At 47.6% G+C, this 19,167-nt stretch overlaps 1 protein-coding gene across 5 annotated transcripts in view; it reads right to left on the bottom strand.

The window, feature by feature from the left end:
- ATP2B4 (ATPase plasma membrane Ca2+ transporting 4) overlaps positions 1-17,171 on the bottom strand; it is a 286,539-nt gene extending 269,368 nt beyond the window's left edge. For 2 of the 5 annotated variants that reach the window (XM_073560761.1, XM_073560762.1), the window contains exon 1: positions 16,875-17,171. The gene's annotated coding sequence lies outside the window, so the exon portion shown is untranslated. The remainder of the gene's footprint in view (positions 1-16,874) is intronic. The other 3 variants (XM_073560759.1, XM_073560760.1, XM_073560764.1) reach the window with 2 other exon arrangements.
- Between the last annotated feature and the right edge of the window lie 1,996 nt (positions 17,172-19,167).

The following is a 19,167-nucleotide window of genomic DNA, read 5'->3' as shown; positions in this document are numbered from 1 at the left end:
ATAGATGCAATTGACCGCTGTCAAGTGTTTGCAGCATTTCAATCTTTACATGCTATGGTCAATAACGTTCACTGCTTGAAGGGAGAAAAAGTGAGGTCATGCCCTCTGTCACTCCATCAACTCCCTGTAAAACAATAAGGCTATGTGCACACGCTGTGGATTCACCCGCGGATTTGTATCTGCGGATCCGCAGGTAAAATGACCTGCGGTTTTACCTGTGGATTGACCTGCGGTTTGACACCTGGACAATGGAATAGGTGGCAAACCGCAACAGAATCCGCAGAAAGAATTGACATGTCAATTCTTTCTGCGGATTCAAAACCGCAGCTTTTTCGCAGTTGAAAAACCACAGCATGTGCACTGCGGATTGTAAATCACAGACTTACATTGTACTGTACACTGTCTGCAGAACTGCTGCGGATCCGCAGAGGCCAAATCCGCAGCGTGTGCACATAGCCTAACACGGAGCCAAATGGCTCAGGGTCTGCCACAGACCAAAGTCTAAAGCTCCCCCATACATATTATCAACAGGCAGCTGTCTGACATGTATGTGTAGATGAATGTTGGAGGGGTTGGTAGTGGTAAAAATCTGGCATGTCTAATTTTAGACAACTGATTGTTTTGTTTTCCCTGAGATGAACCCCTACCAGAAGTGTCTGGCAAAGCCTCTCCCATGGAGAACACAGGAGCACTCGGTACTATACATCTATATTGGAAAGATGGCCAAAATGGCTGCAGACTGGGCAATTGACCAAACAATGTGGGTTGATGGGGGTGTGCGGGATTGTGCCTGGCAGGCTTCATAATACTCTTCACTACATACAGCAATTGATGCAATCAAGGTATCACATTTTAAAATACCCTTGTGGGAATTAAATGGTTTTTCAGAATAAAAACTTGTGTAATATAATTAAAAATGCCCCCTCCCAAACACAAAAATATATATCTGATATCACCAAGTCCATAATCACATGTACAATAAAAATATGTAATTATTTATGCCAAGCTAAGAATGGCACGGAAGAAAAAGAATGTGAAAAATGCAAAAATTAATAGAATTGTCACTTTTTTTTATCTCGACCTCATGGAATGAAGTAAAAAATTATCAACCAGACCACGTCACACACTGAAATGATAATGCGCTGACACTGGAAACTATGTCTTCTGTGGACTAATGATTATCATGTAAAATATTGCAGTACGGACGTACCAGTCACTGTCTGGTGTCTGCAGCAATCTAATGCTTTAATAAATACAAATTGTTTCTGGGCATTGTATCTTGTGCAAAGAAGCACCTTCTAGTTAGCTGTGGAGACGATAGCAAAGACAAGAGACTGAAATTCTAAAATAATCCTGAAAGCTTGTTACAAATAAGTAGATTTGTTTTACTGTTAATTAGATATAATATCAATTGGTACACCTATCCACCTACTAATCTTCATGTGCAAAAGGGTCCTTGCATACATTCCCACCTTCCGGTTGGCGCATGCGTCTGTCACAACATGGGGATGTACCCTGATAAAGTAATACTCAAGTGTTTAAACTTTAATTTAGCATGGCTAAAAAACAAAAATGATGATGATCACATCAATGACAGGCTGGAATTAGTAGGTTGTAGTTGCCAAGTCAATGGATACATTTTACAACACATTTACCAAGTTTTATTGTCTCTAAGAGCTACAAGACGACCGTTGTCACATGGCGGCAATTCTCAAAAAAGATCTGTGGAACTTGCAACTATTTTAGAGTTCTGGTTTTGCTGTAAAATAAAACAGCGAAGTTGCGTTAAGCTGCAAGCAAGTGGCTTGCGAATAAGAAACCCATCTCATATGGAAACATTTGGGACCATGTCACAGGATGTCGCAGTGCAACTTAGAGGAAATCACTAGATGCAGTGTCGCAATATGACAATGTCGCTGTGTTCTCCTACACACCACAGGTAACAAGCTTAATTAAGCTTTCAGCCCAGTGCAACGTTAATTAGCGCGTACAGCAACACTGGATGTGTTTCTTTCTACATCAGAAAGTTTCACGTCTTCGCCTGTAATAAGGCGCCCCCTCCTCCCCAGCCTGGTGCAACACTCTGAGAACTCTTTGTGCTATTTTTAGTGCTATGACAGAAAGAGAAGGGGGAATCCTGCCCTGCTGCCCCAGAAGAGGTGGAAAGGGGCCAAAACACGCTGTCAAGGGCTTTCTAATGGGAAGCACCGAAGGAAATGGAAGAATCCCTACTAAAACCTAGAAATGAAAAGTCACTAAGACCAATGTAATAATACAGTAAGGGAAGAGGCATCTAAAGACACATCTGACAATGATTAGCCCTCCGCTGTCCCCATGCTTCCGTGGTAGGAACACAAGGCCGCCCACGCACTACAGTTAATAAAGGTAGAGATGTAGCACTATAGTAGTAAAGGCACAGCATACTCTTCGGAACCTTACTTTGCTTCCATCCTGTAAGTCTTACACTAAAGGGAGGGTGCAGCAGAGGAAGAAGAGACCATCAGATGGGCAAGCACTGGAGAAACCGAGGGGACAGAACATAGCTGCGCTCCAGCCACACGCCCAGCTTATATCAGCCTCCTACGCCTGCACCACACCCTACTATGCGGTGCTGCAAGAGTTAAAAAACAAACCACAGGCTGGAAAACATAAAGCAGAGCTCCCAGCATGCCTTGCTCCTGAGAATGAGGGGGCAGTGTTCCATTTATAAACTGTTCCATGCTGTAAGCGGGTCCAGTGTCAAAGCCAGGAGAGAGAAAGAGAGACAGCCCACTAAAGCCTCGCTATGTGTGCAGGAGATACATAAGACGGTTAAAGAGATGTCACACTTCACACCCAAACAGGAACAAATAGTAACAGGAGGGGCCATACCATGTAACAAGGGCAGGCTGCTGGGGAATTGCTACAGTCCTGGATACAGCAGAATCTGTTTAAGAGAAGCCAAATAGTTAATGGTAAATGTGTAAACTGACTGCATCCCTTGTCCTATCAGCCACTCCCCACCACATCTGATTTTCCCCCACTCCTCCTTTTAAATCTGCCATGCTAGGCAACAGTTACCAGACAATTACAAGAGGGTGCTGGCTCCTGGCCTAGAGAGGGATACTGGGCCTGGAAGAGAAGGAAAGGGTGGATCTGGGACAGAGGAAGACAGAGGAGGGAGAGGAACAGAGATCAATGCTCAGTTCTGAGCAGCTGTCAGAGCACGTCTGCCTTTAGATGGACATTGTGCTCCAAGCTTTGGAGATACCGTTGGCAGTTCATGCTCACAAACTGTCTGTTTGATCCGCTCTCATTCACTAACCTTGTGCGTGTTCTCATTCATTCACATACCTACCCCATGGCTATTCAGTCATGGTGTGTCATTAATATCACTCAAGTTCATGTCTTCTCTTTTAGGAAAAACTGAGTGGTCTTCTTCCACTGACGACATTTCTCAGAAGAGAGCAAACTAATCAGAAGTACAACTTTTTACTTATTTGACAACACAACTCTACACTTTCCTTTACTTAGCTACGAGTAATTCCTTAAGAGAAAAGTCAAGAAAATAACATGTTCCATGAGTTGCAGTCATTTCAAAATCCAATGACCAATGTCTTCACATGCCAGACAGATTTGTCCTTGTACAATAAATGTGTGTACGTACATCTCTACCATAGAAACATCACATGAAGGCATATATCTGTGTACCAGTTTGCCTTCCTGGTTTTGAAGATTCAGACAGAGGCACGGTTCCAACACTGAGCCAAACCTAGCACTCCCAGGCTGCTAGCAGAGGCAGCTTTGTGGCATCCTGTGATCTGGCAAGCTTTAGAACAGCACAAGGGGGCCCTAAAGCACAGAGTGGTGCCAGCTCCTTACCTAGCTATTGCTGGTTTCACATTAGCGCTTTTGTGCGCAGCGCATCGTGTGCATGCGTAAATATGTTTAACATGGCATACTCATGGTCTTGCGTTTGCATGCGTTCGTCTGCGTTTGTGTGCATGCGTTTTTTCAAGGTGTGCGTCTAGACACGCCGGACACAACCTGTTGCACTTTTGGGTCCGCCCAAAGGCGTCAAAAAAACACGCATACGCTTGCGCACGGAATGCGTCAAAACAACGCATTACAGTCTATGGGAACGCAGGTGTGCGCATGGACATGTGTACGCATGTGTTTAACGAGTAAACGTGTAGACTCTGGTTTAACACCAAGAGAAGGACAGTGCATAAAAAAACGTGAACGCATGCAAAAACACATGATGCATTTTTGCATGCGTTTGTACTTGCGCACGATGCGCTGCGCACAAAGACGCAAATGTGAAACTAGCCTAACTGCCCACCAGTAACATAGGCAACGAGTTACAGACAATAACATTACAAATCCCTTCAATGATTTTTATAAACAGGTAAAATGCAAAGTTGCCATTTGTACTGAACTTGAGACAGAGATTGTCAGCCCAAACTCACTATAAACTAAGCAGCTAGCCTTATAGGGGGAAATAGCCACATTCTGACTACAGTGTATCCAGCTTCGCTCAGTACACTTGCATTGAGTGAGGCTATGCCCACCCAGCTGGCACGGCTCCAAACGCCAGAGAAGCCTCACAGTGTGCACTGTGCGCAAAGTGAGGATTCAAAAGTCAAACAGAGTGACTGCAGACTTGTAGTTTAAGACCAGACAACCCCTTTAAGCTAGTGTGTTTGATAGACCTTGGTGCCCAACAGCGCTGGTTGCCTGAGCTCTCTCTGCAGACAGTGAATGCTCCAAGCAATCACCCATGAGGAAGGCAGGGGTATGCAAAACGGTGCAGTGAGCCTCTAGGCCGCCACAAGGGCGGACAGAACACCCTCAGTAGCATATTTCATTGCAAAACTGGAGACAGGGATTAGAATACTAAAGGCGGATTCGTATAGGAGTTATATGCGTACTCTGTATTGTCAGTATGAGCGGATAAAGTTCATAAAAAATAAGGTCTCTTATTTATTAGATTTATAAAATGAAGAAAAAGGCACAATCACAAGGCATTAGCCTTGCCGAGAAAAACAATCTCTGAGGGAGAGGAAATAACAATAGTTATTAAAACACCACTGCAGTGCTGAAAAAAAAAAAAAATAAGTGGAGTGGTGCTTTAACTTACTCAAAATGAGCATTAAGGAGCAAGATGAGAAAATACATAGCCAAAATCGCTGAGACTGAGTGAAGTAATTCAGTCAAACGAGTAGAAAAAAAAAAAAAAAAAAAGAGAAAAGCAAAAAAACAATAAAAGAAAAAGTGACGGGAAGGCAATAAGGAAAGATGTTCAAATGTGGGGCCCAAAGAAGGCAGACTCAGATTTCCCCAATAAGGGCCAGATAGTCAGCTGAAGATCGAAGTTCCAGCCTATAATACCAGGTTTTGTAAAAACAATCATACATTTAGTTATTAATCGTAGAAGTGATTGCCTCCATTAAAATCACCTTATCTCTTATAGTAGACGAGAGGGACATTGTCAGAGCGGTAGTTTTTCCCATAGTACAGTGATGCACACTCTTGCAGTTGTGATTTAGGAAGTTTACATTGTTGTATATTATTTCTTCTCATTTTTTTAGACTTTCTTTCTCTGCCTGCATGTGAAGTTGCAAGTGTGCCCAGGGTGGGCAGGAGCACGGCGCCACTAGGTAATGCTTCAGGCTCTTACTCTCTCTCATTTCCTGCTTGGTTGCTATGTACGATAAGAATTTTTGTGTAACACTGGTTATTGTATTTGTGTATATGGACATGGTGTCATTTACTAACTATTCAAAACCTTGTTACTTATATCATGCACTTTCCCCAAGCCTCTATATACACGATTTATGTGAAGCCTTTGTTGCCTAGTGGTTAACAGTTTGCCTGCCTGTCGGTTACCACTGCCGTCCTTGTACTTTTTAAATTCATTGCTCCTATTTAATAAAATGTGCATTTTACTATTTATGAGTAGTGCTTCTTTCTCCTGTTTTTTGCTTTTGACTGAGAGTATAGCCAAAACTTGTTGGTTTGTTCAAAAATGCAGTGGCTGGTTCATGCAAAAACTGATTCAAGAAAACTGGTGAACGGTTGACAGGACCCTTATGTGCACCCATTAATTATCAGCTTGTTGCACAGCCGCAGACCAGTCAGAATGCCCATCCTGACCCCGGCCCACCCTCCAAGAGTGCTTACCAATAGACCCGTGAGAATCAGAACTGGACCATGAAGAAAAATGATTTTTTTCTACGCCATGTGGATAGACAGGTGATGTGCACATTTGTCAGCTGATTGATGATTTTGAGGCCTGCATAATAAATGAATTGTAGGCACATCTCTTTTTTATGCATTTTTTTTATAACTAAAATGTAAAAGGGAACCTGTCACCAGGTATTTGCTACCTAATCTGAAAGCAGCATGATATATAGACAGATTCCCAAATTCCAACAATGCATCTCTGGTTTGCTTAGTGTAGTTGTGATTAAAAAAAAAAAATCACTGTTTAATCAAGATGAGATTATGACTAGAGGTCTTGTAAGCCTACTGCCATGTAGTCCTCCATATTCATGATCGCTGTATGGCCCTGCCCTCATCGTTGATTGGAAGCTTTCTGCCTATGCACAGTGTACACAGAAAACTGCCAATCAGGGGTGTGGGTGGGGTTATACTGACCTCAGCATTCAGGGAAGTGATAGATTTTTAAAACACTGCTCTAGATCTATCAGTTTTATATCTAGCAAAGTTATCAAACTGTAGCACGCAACCTAATAAGTGACACATTGCTGGAATCAGTCTGCCTCTACAGCATGATGATCTCAGATGGGGTAAAGATTTCCTTTAAAGCTACATTTTGTGGATGCACCCATGATTATGAAATCATAAACAGTATTTTCACAATGTGCCAGGTGTCTCCAGGAAAATATAGCGGCATGAGGACACAGTACAATTTGTACCTATACAACTCTTTTTTTTGTGTGCGTTTCTCATAGAAGTTAAAGGATGTGTATACAGCATTTTTCTATTCGGTAAAGCCTATCTAAATGTACGGTAATGTGTTAATTTGTATTATTTGGCTTTGCTTGCTTGTTTCCTTGCTTTAGCAGTGACAGGGAGCCTGGAAAGCAGGGCAGGTGATGGGACATACACAGGTGACACCAGCTATCCAACCGTGACCTCAAGGGCAACAAGAGAATATTGGAAAGGAAGGAACAAGGAGAGGTTTCAAGAAGGAAAGAGACTTCTTTTACAAAAATTCATTTCATACATTTGCAGGCATCAACATGTTATAAAATATTAAGAATGCACTGGCCACTTTCTGTGACGATACCGAGATAACCTCTACATATGTATAATACTATTCACAATAGTGTGATAATCACAGCTCCACTTCTCTCTGGTTGTACAATGACCTTTGCCCAAACAATGCCTACAATACTCTTCTATTAGAGTCAATGAACAGATATAGACTATTGCCATCTGTTGTCCATGTGGGCAATTTTCTGGGCTCCTGAAAAAAATAAGGAGGGTCTTTACCAGTTTGGCCATATCATGGAATAATGCAAAATCCAAAGGGCAGAAAACATACTATCATATAGTGGTCAGAAGATCACCCAAACCACGAAATAGCATTAGCCGTAGGAAAACCCCACCAATACTTGTAAACATGCAAAAAGAAGGAGTCTATATCCTCAGATAATTATTTTATTACTAGATAAATCACAAATATATAAATAGACAAGATGATACAATAATAATAATATGGCTCAGTGTCAAAAGGAGACCTAGGAGCAACACAAAGTGCAGTACTACCAGGGCTGTGGAGTCGGAGTCGGAGTCGTGGAGTCGGAGTCGTGGAGTCGGAGTCGGTGCTCATTTTGGTGGAGTCGGAGTCGGTATAAAATGGACCGACTCCGACTCCTAAAATATATAATAAATTGGGTACAGTAATTCAATGCAGGATGTGCTGAATATTTTTTCATAGGAGTTTGGGAAAGTTATGAAATGTCCTATAAATGGCTGTTCTATTCCTGATCTAAGGCTACATTCACACACAGCGTTTTTCCTGTGTTTTTTGAGGATACGTTTTTCAGCTGCAAAAGTTGATCATCTTTTTAAAAAACTGCATCACCTGAAAGGTTTTTGAGCTCATAGATAATGCTACTCAATAGCAAAAGCAGATTAGAAATCTGCTCTATCCATTTATCCATATCTGTCTATCCATATCGTATCTGTACCAAAAAGAATGAAAACCGGGTAGTACACCAATATATATTCTGTTCTATCTAAATATCTTGATTATTGGATCATAAAAATGACTAAATGTCTGATGTTCCCATTGTACTACAATAAATTTTTCACTTAAATATAAGCAATATGTGTGGGAGTCGGAGTCGTGGAGTCGGAGTCGGTGTAAGGGAAATTGAGGAGTCGGAGTCGCAGGTTTGGCTTACCGACTCCACAGCCCTGAGTACTACTGACAGCAGGAGGGAATAGTGTATTTATTGCCAGTGCAAGTAAGTTCAAGAGGCCCCAGAAATGCAAATTAGCAGAGGTATAGTAATCCCCTAGAAGCCCACGCGAAACGCACGTCGGGGCACAGCGTGTGGTTCTCGGGACAGCCATGGGTAAGGAATACGTATGGGGTTATGACCTGATGACTGATTAGCGAGGGATTATTCATATGTTCATATCTCACTAGGGTATTACTATACCTCTGCTAATTTGCATTTCTGGGGCCTCTTGAACTTATTTGCACTGGCAATATCTATACTATTCCCTCCTGTTTTACTCTGTAGCCACCATTCCATGATGTGGCAAGTTTAACATGGTCAAACTGATGAAAGGTGATCTTCAATAAAGACCCACATGCCTGGCCTCCTCTCAATACACACTTCTCAAGGTAGACATGGATTAGACTCGTAGTGTTTCTCAACTCCAGTACTCAAGACCCACCAACAGGTCATGTTTTCAGGATTTCCTTAGCATTGCACAGGTGATGCTATAAATGCTTGAGCAGGTGATGAAATTATCACCTGTGCAATACTAAGGAAATCTTGAAAACTTGACCTGTTGGTGGGTCTTGAGGACTGGAGTTGAGAAACACTGGATTAGAGTAATACCAGCAGTAAGACTGGCATCTATAAGACATTTATGGCATGTATGTCAGAAATGTTCCATGTTGGAAAACCCTATTAACTTTTACTAATAAAAATGTGTATCTACTGGGAAAAAGCATGGAGGCAACATAAAACAAGTCTAAGGTCGCGTTCAAATTAGCGATTCAGTCCGCTGCGTGGTGCCGCAGATTTCTTTCCTTAAGCTCCGCCTAGTTCCGCATGCATCCTGCGTACCTCTCTTTAACATTGTGTACACAGGGACATGCGTTGTATGCGGATGCGTCCGTCGTTTTGAAGTGCCCTCCGAACGCAACAAGTTGCATTTTCTTGCGTTCGGCGGGCACGTCAAGCTGACGCATCCGCATACAACGCATGTCCCTGAGTACAGAATGTTAAAGAGGTACGCAGGACGCATTTGAAAGTAGGCGGAGCTTCAGGAAAGAAGTCTGCAGCACCACGCTGCCGACTGAAACGCTAATGTTAACCTAGCCTAAGACATCATTACTTTATGTGTTGCCATCTCTGAATATAACCTTATCAAAAGGCCACACGTCTAGGCAAATCCCAACAAATATTGCTTTGACATGATGGGCTGACTATCTAAAGTGTTCAGGAGCTTCCCGACTTTCTTGCCATTGCAGGTTTTGGGGGCAGATAAGCTGTAGTCAGGTGTTAAGGCTCCGTTACACATAACGAAGTCCCAGTGATCCCACCAACGACCCGACATGGATGGGATCGCTGGGACATCGTTAGGCTAATCACTGGTGAGATGTCACATAGACAGCCCCTCCAGCGATCAGCACCAGCGAGCAAGCTGGTTTCCAATGTAAACAGCGGGTATCTAAGAGCCGCACGGCTCTTGGATACCCACTGTTTACCATAGATACCAGCGTGCACGCTGGTATCCAACTTAAACATTGCGTAACTAAGAACTGTGCGGCTCTTAGTTACCTGATGTTTACGTTGGAAACCAGCATCCAGCGTCGCTGATCACTGGTCTCTCGCTGCCACACGCAGCGATGCATACTGGCCAGAGGTAGACCAACAATCAAAAAATGGCCCAGGACAATTGTGCATGATCAGCGATACCCGGCAGGGGGGCTGGTCGCTGATCCCCGTCACACACAGCGATCTCGCTGATGCGTCACAAAATCAGCGATCTCGCTAGCGATCTCGCTGTGTATGACGGGGCCCTTAGACAGTAGCTTAGCCCCCTCATGATTTAAGAGGACTCCCTGGAATCTCCCGCTCTTATCACAGTTGAAGAGATGGATGCTGGGAATGAAGTGGGTTTGTACACAAATTTCCACAATGAATTGAGAGGGAAAAAAATTACAATATCAGGGAGGGCAGAAAAAAAATAGGCTACACATAGGCGGGAAAGGACAAAGATGAAATAAAAGAAGACAGACCCTATGCTGACATATGAGCTAATGAAAACAGCAGCACCGTGGATAAACACAGGGTCACATCTAGCCTCTTTATTGCTGGGATGGACCCTCCACAAGAGAAAGATCTGAAACTTAGGGCCCCGTTACACGCAACGATATTGTGAACGATATCGTTGCAATGTCACCAGTTTGGTGACGTTGCAGCGATATCGAAACGACATTGTTGCGTGTGACACGTAGCAACGATCAACGATCAGTTGGCTGATCGTTAATCGTTGCCTAATGGTCTGGGCCATAAATCTATCGTTGGTCTCCCGCTGGGCAGCACACATCGCTGCGTGTGACAGCGAGAGACCAACGATCAGTGAGCTCCTAGCGCCATACAGCAGACACTGGGAGCTGGTATCCAGGGTAAACAGTGGGTAACTAAGCGCCACGCGGCGCTTAGTTACCCGCTGTTTACCCTGGATACCAGCGTGCTCGCTGGTGAGTCTGCCTATGTGACAGCTCACCAGCAATCAGCTAACTATGTCCCAGCGATCCCATCCGCGTCGGATCGTTGGTGGGATCGCTGGGATATTGAAGCGTGTAACGGGGCCTTTAGGTCATGCAGAAAGCTGCATATCAGGTAGTCTGAAAATTAACGAAGTAATTAAAAATTCAGAATTTAAATTAAAAGGTAACTACTAAAATATATGAAAAACATTTTTCTCAACATCAAAAAGGTGCCGCAAATTATATAAATATTATATAAATACATATATACCTATACACAGGTCGTTCTCACAAAATTAGAATATCATCAAAAAGTTGATTTATTCCAGTTCTTCAATACAAAAAGTGAAACTCATTATATAGAGCCATTACAAACAGAGGGATGTATTTCAAGCGTTTATTTCTGTTAATGTTGATGTTTATGGCTTACAGCCAATGAAAACCCAAAAGTCATTATCTCAGTAAATTAGAATACTTTAAAACACCAGCTTGAAAAATTATTTTAACATCCGAAATGTTGTCCTACTGAAATGTATGTTCAGTAAATGCACTCAATACATGGTCGGGGCTCCTTTTGCATCAATTACTGGATCATCACTGAAACAAGAAAACTGTTTGATGATATTCTAATTTTGTCAGAAGCACCTGTATACATGTCATATATTGCAACTGAAATGGTAGTTTACATGAGTTTCAGCAGCAATGTCTCTTGAAGCACATGACAATCCGTAATCATCATTTGGAGTCCCCTTTTTATAATAAACAAAATTGTCTTTGTTCCTGCACACAACACTGGGAATACTGTTCTTATATGTGTGTTGATAGCTGATATAATTAGGATCACAAGCATTAGTACAGCTTTGGATGACCCGTTTTATCCTACCAGTAAAACAGCTCAATGAGATTTAGCCGCTTATTCGTATACACATGGATTTCAAAGAGATCAAAAATGCAGACAGCACACTCCTAAGGACTTAGAACTAATGATATTAATTACAAGCCCACTGTGCCCTACAAGACGTTCTCATTACAGCCACTTCTGAATACAAATGGTGTCCCAACATGTGAAAGCATAGAACATCCCAAAATGGTGCCGATTTGAGTGGGTATTTTAGGGTATATGCCGACGATCTGGAACTGGCAGCGCTTTGGAAGCAATACATGTTCACTGCTGTCTATTGAACGCAGGTGGATCCGCAGGTGTTCATTGATCCGTGCGGAATCACCACATCCAATACATTCTATTGAAATTTATTTTGCAGAGACGCAAGACACGCTGCGGTCAGGAGAGACGCGCCGCATGTATGTGTCCGCAGGTGAGCCACGAGCGTCTCTGGACACATAGTGGACATGGGATTTCAGCGTCCAACCCGCACCGTTTACTGATCGTGTGCACATACCCTAACAGGGAACCTGATGCTAGATTCATGCTGTCCGAAACACAGAAGAGGGGGAGGGGTGAGCCACACCAATACCCCATAAACAGCCCACATCAAATAGGACAATTAAAGCACCCACTGCATGCCATAATTAGTGGCCATAGGACACTGCGCAGTAGCCCGAAGCGTGTTGCTTCATCAGGGGTATCACTAGATTCATCACCTGTCATTAGATTCATGCTGTCTGACAACAGGAGGTATGAATCAGAGCCTGGCTGTGTGATTGTAGCCAATGTTGTCTTTCTCTGAAACACTGCTGCGTTTCAGAGATAAGTTTGAAAAGTCAGTCAGGAACTATAGGAAAAGACCAATCTAGTCCAACTCAGTCCCTGGTCAGCTTCTCCCTGTATGCTCTAGTTGACGGACAGGTTTATTTCATGCGTGTCCCTAGAGTGGGGTGGGGAGAAGCTGGCCAGGGGCTACACAGGACTAGCCAAGCTTCTCCTTATAAGCCCTAGCTGGCTTTTCAAACTATTTAATGCTGCAGTGTTTCAGAGTATAAATACCTGCCTCTAATCCATTGTAGATATGGCTTGGATAGCATAGATCTAGTGACAGGTTCCCCTTAACAGTAGGATATCAAAAACAAACAAAATACATAATAAATTGTAATCTTTCTTTTTGAAAAACAGACCAATCAATATTTGTATACACATTGATTACTAGGTCCACATTTGTTCTGTTTGTTTCCTAGCAACAAGGGCGGAAGCCGACAAATGACTATGCAGGATTCCAGTGCCCTTGTGGAGCCGAGCACATTCCCCCACTACACTGGAGAAACAGTGGTGGAGGATGACCCCCAGACCACATTTCTCATGCTGTCATTTTATCATCATAACACGAGAAGTGATACCAGTGAGCACATTCTACACGCAGCAATGAAGAATACACTGATGTGGCAGGAGGAATCTCTGGGTGCTAATTGAAAACTTATTATCTTTTAATGTTGAAATAAACCCTTTATCGTGCACTATCAGAATTAGGCTAGTTTCACATTAGCTTTTTTTGCGCAGCGGGCGCATAAAAAACGCAAAGAAAAACGCAAAACAAACGCGCGTTTTTTTAACGTCATGCGCACGCTGATGCGTCAAAAAAACGCAGCGTTGCTTGCGTTTTACATGCGTTTTTGCATGCGTTTGCGTTTTTTTATGCACATGCGTTTTTAGGTGTGTCATTTTTTCCATTGTCTAGAGAACATTCTAAACTTGTTTCACTCAAAAACGCATGCGCAAAAAAACGCAACCGTGCGCAAGACCATGCGCACGCATGCGTTCCCATAGACTTCAATGTGTTGTTTTTGCGCATTCCGTGCGCAAGCGTGCGCATGCGTTTTTTTGCCGAGACAGGGCGCACCAAAAAATGTAACATGTTGCGTCTGGCGCGCCTGGCGCGAAAGACAAAAAAACGCATGCGTACGAAAACGCACGTGTGCGCAAGACCATGCGCACGTCATGTTAAATATAGGTGCACGGTGCGCTGCGCACAAAAGCGCAAATGTGAAACCAGCCTTAAAATGTAAAACTAAATTGACCGCTTCCTACAAAGTTTAAAATCTGAATAGGGGAAAGCTATGAAATCTGTATCCAGTTTTTATCGAGAAATAATACAATTCACTTGTGAATTTACACTTTCCAAGTACGTCATATCCATCTTGATACAATCAGCACCTAAAGACCCCCCATGTGTTTGCCCCTTGACTGCAGAGAACACATCCTTAGGTTTCAGATGTGGGAACCATTGCTGACCCCTGAACACCAGGACCAAGAAAGTTGCATAATCTTGTGTGGTCAATAGGAATGGTAGAGCTCTTTCTATTCGTTTCTCAGTGAAAAGTAGACTCGACAGGGGAAAATGTAAAGGGGCTTACGTTCCCTATACATATTACTTTAAAGCTGTCTGACCCCAAGAGAGGAGCTCTTTAGTGTGAGTGGCCCCTGCTCCAGCTGACCAGTCCTGTCTACATACCACATGGGAGGGTCAGTCATTACATGACATTTTCTTGCAGCTGGCCACTAGGGGTTTCAGGAAATACATGTACATCCATCAGCTTTTTGGGTTTGTGGTGGGGAGGTGTGTTCATGTGACATCGCTAACCCTTTCTGTTTTAACCTGGGTCACTTGTTAATCTCCATAAAGATGGGATGTACGCAGCTTTTACAGCACAGACTTGTCCTGCCAATATCTACCCTGTCTGTACGATACAGATCCTCCATGATAACTGCCAGCACAGTACAATGGTGTGTAGAGGGCATCGGACTTCACGTTACCGCAGTTACACTTCGCAGATTTCACCTGGGATTATACAGAAAAACTCTGCGTCATGTATGCAATGGAGCAGCAAGAACGTGTCCTTAGTGGCATCTGAATATAAAAATAACCCCTCTCTAACAGTATCCCTTGCCAAGGTCATAATAGTACAGATTATGGTGCAGTACAGGTTGTTCACATCAGTATCAAGGATTTAAAGCAACAAATTGGTCAACATTAATGCTAGAAGAACTTTATTCATCTTTAGAAAATTGAGGATATACAAAAAAAAAAATTATGGACCTGCAGAATTTGCTGCATATTCATAATTACAATAAGCCATTAACATGTCAGCTTACAGGGCACTGCTTTTCATGGCGTTCCTGGGAATCTACCTAGGAATTCCATGGAAGACAGCAAGACGTAGTAATAAAAGCAGATGAGAGGTGGCGATGAAGGGGTTAGCACTGCCAGGTGAGTGTGGCGATGAAGGGGTTAGCACCGCCAGGTGAGAGGTGGCGATGAAGGGGTTAGCACCGCCAGGTGCACAGGGGCTCTGGGTAGCACAGGATGGATGAGGACACTTGTCACACGTGGCCTCTCCATTGCAGACGTTTCTATGGCCGTTTCATGCATCTTAATGGCGGGGGACGATTGGATTTCAGCGCTATCAGGAAGCACTGTAACAGATTTTCTAGCTGTGAACTCCGCTTTAGCCCAGTCGGGAATTCTTTTTTTTAAAGGTTTCTCCAATGTAAAGTGGTTCGAGTATGGCTACTACACAATCAGATGACACAAATAGCTCCGCTGGGGATTCTTTACCCGAAGTGGTGGGTCACACAAGACATGATTATATTATGGGGGCTGCCCTAAATCTTCCAGCCAATATGGGGATGAAGTCAGGAGCGCACTACTCACACAGCTGCTGGGAGGGAAAGATGAGGCGAGTTTTCCACTGGGAGACAGCGCTTGTAGCAGGGAAACCCCAAGCCTGCCGGGGGCAGAGACTGCACAGAGAGCAGCGGGGGGCGGCACAGCTGCAGGAAAGGGCTCTCTGCAGGCAATCATGGCTCCACACCCTCAGAGTACGGGCTCCCCACCCTCGGGGTAAGGGTTCCACACCTCCAGGGTACGGGCTCCCCACCCTCGGGGTAAGGGTTCCACACCTCCAGGGTACGGGCTCCCCACCCTCGGGGTAAGGGTTCCACACCTCCAGGGTACGGGCTCCCCACCCTCGGGGTGCACTTGGGGCAGGGGCTCCCCACCCTCGGGGTGCACTTGGGGCAGGGGCTCCCCACCCTCGGGGTGCACTTGGGGCAGGGGCTCCCCACCCTCGGGGTGCACTTGGGGCAGGGGCTCCCCACCCTCGGGGTGCACTTGGGGCAGGGGCTCCCCACCCTCGGGGTGCACTTGGGGCAGGGGCTCCCCACCCTCGGGGTGCACTTGGGGCAGGGGCTCCCCACCCTCGGGGTGCACTTGGGGCAGGGGCTCCCCACCCTCGGGGTACGGGCTCCCCACCCTCGGGGTAAGGGTTCCACACCTCCAGGGTACGGGCTCCCCACCCTCGGGGTAAGGGTTCCACACCTCCAGGGTACGGGCTCCCCACCCTCGGGGTAAGGGTTCCACACCTCCAGGGTACGGGCTCCCCACCCTGGGGTAAGGGTTCCACACCTCCAGGGTACGGGCTCCCCACCCTCGGGGTGCACTTGGGGCAGGGGCTCCCCACCCTCGGGGTGCACTTGGGGCAGGGGCTCCCCACCCTCGGGGTGCACTTGGGGCAGGGGCTCCCCACCCTCGGGGTGCACTTGGGGCAGGGGCTCCCCACCCTCGGGGTGCACTTGGGGCAGGGGCTCCCCACCCTCGGGGTGCACTTGGGGCAGGGGCTCCCCACCCTCGGGGTGCACTTGGGGCAGGGGCTCCCCACCCTCGGGGTGCACTTGGGGCAGGGGCTCCCCACCCTCGGGGTGCACTTGGGGCAGGGGCTCCCCACCCTCGGGGTACGGGTTCCCCACGATGTAGCAGAGTTGTGTCTGTGGAGAGCACGCCCATAGATGCAGTGCAGTACTTCACTGTCACCGGCAATGGAAGTTGGTGAGGACAAGACATGGAAGTTCTCCCCGTACGGCTCCGAGAGTGATGGCGCAATGTTCTGCGCAGCGGGATGGAGACCCGGAGCGACGCTACCTGTACGAGTGCACCGAGCGCCTGCGGCCACTTACCGTGAATGCAGCAGGGCCCGGCCGCGCAGCGTAGAAGCCACAGCCCAAAGGGAAGGGGAAATTCTGTGGGCTGGTGAGGGGCACAGTCACCAGCTCTTCACCCACGGGGCGTCAGCAGCTCTGTCTCACACAGGCAGGCTCTGCCCAGCCCGTGGGCGGCGTCTCAGCACCAGAATGGGCGGGAAGCTGCGCAGACGAGAGTCGTCTCTCTCTGGTGCGATAGGAGGCAAAATGTCCTTCCTTGCTTGGTGTACGCTGTGGGAGAGTCGCTGCCTGTGGCCGTGTGCAGACCTCTGCTGTGTGTCCACGGGAAACCCAACAGTGGGCTACATGCTGCCAACAGGCCTGTAATGAGGACGTGGGACAGGAACAGCAGGGAGGACAGCACTGGGCACAGAGAGGAAACAGCAGGGAGGACAGCACTGGGCACACAGGGGGCAGCAGGGAGGACAGCACTGGGCACACAGAGGGGCAGCAGGGAGGACAGCACTGGGCACACAGAGGGGCAGCAGGGAGGACAGCACTGGGCACAGAGAGGAAACAGCAGGGAGGACAGCACTGGGCACAGAGAGGAAACAGCAGGGAGGACAGCACTGGGCACACAGAGGAAACGGCAGGGAGGACAGCACTGGGCACACAGAGGGGGCAGCAGGGAGGACAGCACTGGGCACAAAGAGGAAACAGCAGGGAGGACAGCACTGGGCACACAGAGGAAACAGCAGGGAGGACAGCACTGGGCACACAGAGGAAACAGCAGGGAGGACAGCACTGGGCACACAGGGGCAGCAGGGAGGACAGCACTGGGCACACAGGAAACAGCAGGGAGGACAGCACTGGGCACACAGAGGGGCAGCAGGGAGGACAGCACTGGGCACACAGAGGGGCAGCAGGGAGGACAGCACTGGGCACAGAGAGGAAACAGCAGGGAGGACAGCACTGGGCACACAGGGGGCAGCAGGGAGGACAGCACTGGGCACACGGGGCAGCAGGGAGGACAGCACTGGGCACACAGGGGGCAGCAGGGAGGACAGCACTGGGCACACAGAGGGGGCAGCAGGGAGGACAGCACTGGGCACAGAGAGGAAACAGCAGGGAGGACAGCACTGGGCACACAGGGGGCAGCAGGGAGGACAGCACTGGGCACACAGGGGGCAGCAGGGAGGACAGCACTGGGCACACAGAGGGGCAGCAGGGAGGACAGCACTGGGCACACAGAGGGGGCAGCAGGGAGGACAGCACTGGGCACAGAGAGGAAACAGCAGGGAGGACAGCACTGGGCACACAGGGGGCAGCAGGGAGGACAGCACTGGGCACACGGGGCAACAGGGAGGACAGCATAGGGCACACAGAGGGGGCAGCAGGGAGGACAGCACTGGGCACAGAGAGGAAACAGCAGGGAGGACAGCACTGGGCACACGGGGCAGCAGGGAGGACAGCACTGGGCACACAGGGGGCAGCAGGGAGGACAGCACTGGGCACACAGAGGGGCAGCAGGGAGGACAGCACTGGGCACACAGAGGGGGCAGCAGGGAGGACAGCACTGGGCACAGAGAGGAAACAGCAGGGAGGACAGCACTGGGCACACAGGGGGCAGCAGGGAGGACAGCACTGGGCACACAGGGGGCAGCAGGGAGGACAGCACTGGGCACACAGAGGGGCAGCAGGGAGGACAGCACTGGGCACAGAGAGGAAACAGCAGGGAGGACAGCACTGGGCACACGGGGCAGCAGGGAGGACAGCACTGGGCACACGGGGCAGCAGGGAGGACAGCACTGGGCACACAGAGGGGCAGCAGGGAGGACAGCACTGGGCACACAGAGGGGGCAGCAGGGAGGACAGCACTGGGCACAGAGAGGAAACAGCAGGGAGGACAGCACTGGGCACACAGGGGGCAGCAGGGAGGACAGCACTGGGCACACGGGGCAGCAGGGAGGACAGCACTGGGCACACAGAGGGGCAGCAGGGAGGACAGCACTGGGCACAGAGAGGAAACAGCAGGGAGGACAGCACTGGGCACACAGAGGAAACAGCAGGGAGGACAGCACTGGGCACACAGAGGGGGCAGCAGGGAGGACAGCACTGGGCACACAGAGGGGCAGCAGGGAGGACAGCACTGGGCACACAGAGGGGGCAGCAGGGAGGACAGCACTGGGCACAGAGAGGAAACAGCAGGGAGGACAGCACTGGGCACACAGGGGGCAGCAGGGAGGACAGCACTGGGCACACAGGGGGCAGCAGGGAGGACAGCACTGGGCACACAGAGGGGGCAGCAGGGAGGACAGCACTGGGCACA

The sequence above is a fragment of the Dendrobates tinctorius genome, unplaced genomic scaffold (genome assembly GCF_039654945.1).
Source record: "Dendrobates tinctorius isolate UK_male_01 unplaced genomic scaffold, ASM3965494v1 ptg000304l, whole genome shotgun sequence".
Lineage (NCBI taxonomy): Eukaryota > Metazoa > Chordata > Amphibia > Anura > Dendrobatidae > Dendrobates > Dendrobates tinctorius.
Note: the sequence above shows the minus strand (reverse complement) of the source record. Positions and strands in the feature narration are given on the sequence as shown.